Raw genomic sequence first — 6501 nt, 5'->3', positions numbered from 1 at the left:
CATCCCATGGTTGTAGTTTTTCACCACAGCCATGCCAGGTTCCAGTAAGTGGGAAGTAGGAAAGAAGAAAAGGAAGGGAAGCAGCTTCCTTTAAATGAAGTGAATGAAAACTTCACACATCCCTTCCACATACATTCCATTGGCCATAACTTAACCAGAGGACTTCCCCTCATTGCAAGGGGACTGGCAGTTAAGAGTGAATTAGAGGGACCTGGGATTGAAAATAGTTAGTTTTTGCAAGAGTCCAGGTCTTTGGATGCTTAATTTCAGGTATTTTTCACTACACCACAATGTGTACTTAGAGGTGTTGGGGCTAAGCATTAGCAAACCACATTTTAGGCTAGGCTAGCAATGGCACCCCACTCCAGTGCTCTTGCCTGGAAAATCCCAAGGACGGGGGAGCCTGGTGGGCTGCCGTCTATGGGGTCGCACAGAGTCAGACACGACTGAAGTGACTTAGCAGCAGCTAGTGACCCATTAAACTCTGCCAATAGGGGGTAAAAGAAGGAGCCTGCACAGCTGGAGGGGTGAGAGAGGACTCCTTCCTGTTTACTTCCTGTCTCCCTGGGGCTCTTGTCTGTGTTACTGAGCAATACTTTTTACCCTGGCAGCAGGAGTTCCTGTCAGAAGCAACTGTTGAACCCACTTTGTAGCAACACTTACAGAAGCAACCTCACTGTCCCCCTCAGTGATACCAGGCAACCCAAGTCCCTTCCTCAGAGATCTGGGTCCCCAGCCAATAGGACCCCTCCTTCAAGCTCAGAAACACCATCAAAAGGAATTACCCCTTCTCACAATCTAAGTTTCAGCTCAATAAGCTCCCTCCCATGCATTTCTAAGTTTTAATAACGCCAACCTCTTACCCAAACACAGTGAAGGTCATGTATGACAAACTCACAGCTGATGTGCTAATCAGTGGGGAAAAACTGTAATCTTTCTTCTGATATCTGGAGCAAGGCAAAGATGCCTACTCTCACCATTGCTATTCAACAGAGTACTGGAAGTCAATCAGGCAATAAAAAGAAATAACAGGCACCAATCAGAAGGGAAGTAGTATACTTCTCTCAGTTTGCAAATGACATGATGATACATACATACAAAACCCTAACAGTTCTACATACCAGCACCTGGCTCCCCCACAACACAAGGAACCTTGAGCAAGATGAACAAAGCTGGATGCATCATACTTCCTGACTTCAAGTTATATTACAAATTTATAGCAATCACAACAGTATGATGCTGGAAGAAAAATAGACATGGAGACCAATGGAACAGAATAGAGAACGCAGAAATAAAGTCATGCATTTACAGTCAACTCATCTTCTGCAATGGGGAAAGGATAGAGATTCTTCAACAAACGGTGGTAACAAAACTGGATATCTACATGCAAAAGAAAGAAACTGGCCCCAGCTTCATACCATACACAGAAATTTACTTAAAATGGATTAAATTCTTAAACATGGAACTTAAAACCTCACTGCTCCTAGAAGAAATCAAGGAAAAAATCTTACTGACATTGATACTGGCAAAATTTTTAAAAATATGACACCGAAAGCACAGGCAACAAAGCAAAAAATAGAGAAGATCAAATTAAAAAGCCTCTGCACAGCAAAAGAGACAATCAATGAAGTGAAAAGGCAACCTATGGAATGTGACAAAATATTTGGAAGTCATTCCAATAAGGGTTAACATCCAAAATATATAAGGAACTCCCACAACTCTTTGCCAAACATACAAATAGCCTGATTTAAAAATGGGCAAAGGGCCTAAATGCAATTCTTAAAAGAAACTCAAATGACAGAGGTATGTGAAAAAATGCTCAATATTTCTAATTATCATTAAAACCTCCATAGGGTATCACCTCACATCTGCCAGAACAGCTGATATAAAAGAGACAAAAAATAATAAGCATTGGGAAAGATGTGAAGAAAAGGGAACCCTTGTGCCAGTGGGTGGGTATGGTATTTGCTGCAGCCATTATAGACAACATATGGCAATTTCTCAAAAAAGAAATAACAATAGAATTACCATATGAACCTGCAATCCCACTTCTCAGTATATACCCAAAGAAATAAAAAGTAGGAACACAAAGAGATATCTGCATTATTCACAACAGCCAAGACAAGGAAACAAACTAAATGTCCTTTGATAGGTGAACAAATAAAGAAAATGAAGTGTGTGTGTATATACACAGTGGAATATTACTCAGCCTTCAAAAAAGAAGGGAATCTTGCCATGTGCAACAAAATGGTTGGCGCTGAAGGGCATTATACTAAGTGAAATAAGCAAGATACAGAAAGAGAAACACTACATGATCTTATATACAGAATCTATAATAGTCACACGCACAGAAACAAAGAGTAGGTCAGTGGCTGCCAGGAGCTAGGGGAGGAGGAAATGCGGGGATGTTGGTTAAAGGGTACAAAGTTTCAGTTAGCTAAGATAAGTTCTAGAGATCTGATACACACACGGTGATGACAGTGAACAGCACTGTTGTTGCTCTTCAGTTAAGTCAAGTCCAACTCTTTGCAACCCCGTGAACTGCAGCACGCCAGGCTCCCCTGTCCTTCACCATCTCCCCAAGTTTGCTGAAACTCATGTCCACTGAGTCAGTGATGCCATCCATCTCATCCTCTGTCACCTCCTTCTCCTCTTGCCCTCAATCTTTCCCAGCATCAATCTTTTCCAATGAGTCAGCTCAATGCATCAGGTGGCCTTCAGCTTCAGCATCAGTCCTTCCAATGAATATTTAGGACTGATTTCCTTTAGGATTAACTGGTTTGATCTCCTTGCTGTCCAAGGGACTCAAGAGTCTTCCCCAGCACCACAGTTCAAAAACATCAATTCTTCAGCACTCAGTTTTCTTTATGATCCAACTCTCACATCCATACATGACTACTGGAAAAACCATAGCTTTGACTAGACAGACCTTTGTTGGCAAAGTGATGTCTCTGCTTTTTAATACACTGTCTAGGTTTGTCATAGCTATTCTTCTAAGGAGCAAGCATCTTTTAACTTTGTGGCTGCAGTCACCATCCACATTGATTTTGGAACCCAGGAAAATAAAATCTGACACTGCAGTATGTACTTAAAATTGCTAAAAGGATAAATCAATAAATCTTAAATCTTCTTACACACAAGTGGTAACTTTGTAGAAATAACAAATATGTTAGCTGTTTTGTGGTGATCATTCCACAATATATACACACACCAAAATACCAAGTTGTACATCTTAAATACATATATACTTTATATATGACAATACTATCTCAGTAAAGCTATTAAAAATTGCAATCAGAAATACAACAGAGCTACATAATAGCAATGTGAGCACAGGTATGACTCTTAACCTCTGTGAATCCTAATTTCTATATCTGTAGAATAGGTACAGTAAATCTCTATTGAAGATAGTCATTGTGGGGAACAACACATGCTGGGAATGTCACAATTCATGGCAGGTGTTATTGTTAAAATATCTCCCACAGAGAGTGGTCGATTTCAGATGACTAACAAGTATTTTTAAAACATGTTCTGTAAATGTTAGTTTTATTTCTCTTTTTCTTTTCTCGCCAACCTTCAGATACCTCTAATTCTTGACTTCTGTCCTTCATGTTCCTCTCACTTTCCTACACATTCAACTTCCTCACTTCCTTTCTGTCCCTCTGAAACCATGACCTTGACAGCATCAGGAGGAAGCACTCAGCACAATCCCTGACGTTGGCCACATTCGATAGTTGGTTGTTGACTGTCTTCTGACCTCTGCTTGCTAGCTGCTCACTCCTTGCTCTTCCTGGTTCCTCACGTCCTCCAAATACCTTTGCTTCCCATTCCTGCATGACTGGGCCCAAATATCCAGACAAAAAGACAGAGAAGAAGGTGAAAAGAGGACACTTTTCACCCACCCATGGCTTTCTCCAGCTTCCCTTTAACTTTGGCCAGCTGGAGGCATATAAGCCCTATCCGCCACCCCAGGCTGGCAGCTAATACTCATTAGCAGCTGATTAAGGAGTAATTAGTGAGCCCAATCAGGGCCATTAGCATTTCTAAGTTCCCATTTGTTAATCTTATTAATAACTGGCTTGACTGAGGTGCAGAAGCAGTTGGTGTGGGGAGATTCAGCTACAGCTCCCACTGTAGCACATATTAGGAATTCTTGGGGACCTCTGCAGGTCAGATGGTTTCTATCTCTCTGCCTAACCCCCATCCCACTACATGCACACACTATCCACAGGGGTAATAGTTACCAAGAACTCTGAACCTCTTCTGGAGTTCAGAAGCTCAAATATCTCCTTCTAATTAAAAAATAAAAAAAGACTTGGTCAACCTGAAGAGAACAGAGATTTGGAGCTAGACCTGAGTTAGAAACCTGCACTTATTAGTTTGGTGATTTTGAACAAGTCATTTAACCTCTCTATCAGTTTCATTATTGAAAAACACTCTTGTCTTTAGGCAAGACTTTTAATGAATTTTCTAACCAATCAAAAGGGTATTTGATGGTAAAAGATCGATGTTTGTCAGGGTGCAGGGGCAAGAAAGGAGAGGTGAATAGGTGGAGCACAGGGGATTTTTAGGGCAGTAAAACATCAAGACCATCCCCATAGAAAAGAAATGCAAAAAAGCAAAAGGGCTGTCTGGGGAGGCATTACAAATAGCTGTGAAAAGAAGAGAAGCAAAAACCAAAGGAGAAAAGGAAAGATATAAACATCTGAATGCAGAGTTCCAAAGAATAGCAAGAAGAGAAAAGAAAGCCTTCTTCAGTGATCAATGCAAAGAAATAGAGGAAAACAACAGAATGGGATAGACTAGAGAGCTCTTCAAGAAAATCAGAGATAGCAAGTGGACATTTCATGCAAAGATGGGCTCAATAAAGGACAGAAATGGTATGGACCTAACAGAAGCAGAAGATATTAAGAAGGGATGGCAAGAATACACAGAAGAACTGTACAAAAAAGATCTTCACGACCCAGATAATCATGATGGTGTGATCGCTGACCTAGAGCCAGACATCCTGGAATGTGAAGTCAAGTGGGCCTTAGAAAACATCACTATGAACAAAGCTAGTGGAGGTGATAGAATTCCAGTTGAGCTATTCCAAATCCTGAAAGATGAAGCTGTGAAAGTGCTGCACTCAATATGCCAGCAAATTTGGCAAACTCAGGAGTGGCCACAGGACTGGAAAAGGTCAGTTTTCATTCCAATCCCAAAGAAAGGCAATGCCAAAGAATGCTCAAACTACCGCACAATTGCACTCATCTCATACGCTAGTAAAGTAATGCTCAAAATTCTCCAAGCCAGGCTTCAGCAATATGTGAACCGTGAACTTCCTGATGTTCAAGCTGATTTTAGAAAAGGCAGAGGAACCAGAGATCAAATTGCCAACATCTGCTGGATCATCGAAAAAGCAAGAGAGTTCCAGAAAAGCATCTATTTCTGCTTTATTGACTATGCCAAAGCCTTTCACTGTGTGGATCACAATAAACTGTGGAAAATTCTGAAAGAGATGGGAATACCAGAGCACCTGATCTGCCTCTTGAGAAACCTATATGCAGGTCAGGAAGCTACAGTTAGAACTGGACATGGAACAATAGACTGGTTCCAAATAGGAAAAGGAGTATGTCAAGGCTGTATATTGTCACCCTGTTTATTTAACTTATATGCAGAGTACATCATGAGAAACACTGGACTGGAAGAAACACAAGCTGGAATCAAGATTGCCAGGAGAAATATCAATAACCTCAGATATGCAGATGACACCACCCTTATGGCAGAAAATGAAGAGGAACTAAAATGCCTCTTGATGAAAGTGAAAGTGGAGAGTGAAAAAGTTGGCTTAAAGCTCAACAATCAGAAAACCAAGATCATGGCATCCGGTCCCATCACTTCATGGGAAATAGATGGGGAAACAGTGGAAACAGTGTCAGACTTTATTTTTTGGGGCTCCAAAATCACTGCAGATGGTGGCTGCAGCCATGAAATTAAAAGACACTTACTCCTTGGAAGGAAAGTTATGACCAGCCTAGATAGTATATTCAAAAGCAGAGACATTACTTTGCCAACAAAGGTCTGTCTAGTCAAGGCTATGGTTTTTCCTGTGGTCATGTATGGATGTGAGAGTTGGACTGTGAAGAAGGCTGAACGTTGAAGAATTGATGCTTTTGAACTGTGGTGTTGGAGAAGACTCTTGAGAGTCCCTTGGACTGCAAGGAGATCCAACCAGTCCATTCTGAAGGAGATCAGCCCTGGGATTTCTTTGGAAGGAATGATGTTAAAGCTGAAACTCCAGTATTTTGGCCACCTGATGCAAAGAGTTGACTCATTGGAAAAGACTCTGATGCTGGGAGGGATTGGGGGCAGGAGGAGAAGGGGACGATAGAGGATGAGATGGCTGGATGGCATCACTGACTCAATGGACGTGAGTCTGAGTGAACTCCGGGAGTTGGTGATGGACAGGGAGGCCTGGTGTGCTGCGATTCATGGAGTCACAAAGAGTTGGACACGACT

This window comes from Bubalus bubalis, chromosome 6 (assembly GCF_019923935.1).
Source record: "Bubalus bubalis isolate 160015118507 breed Murrah chromosome 6, NDDB_SH_1, whole genome shotgun sequence".
Classification (NCBI taxonomy): domain Eukaryota; kingdom Metazoa; phylum Chordata; class Mammalia; order Artiodactyla; family Bovidae; genus Bubalus; species Bubalus bubalis.
The sequence above is the reverse complement of the archived record's forward strand: the minus strand, read 5'-3'. Positions refer to the sequence as shown.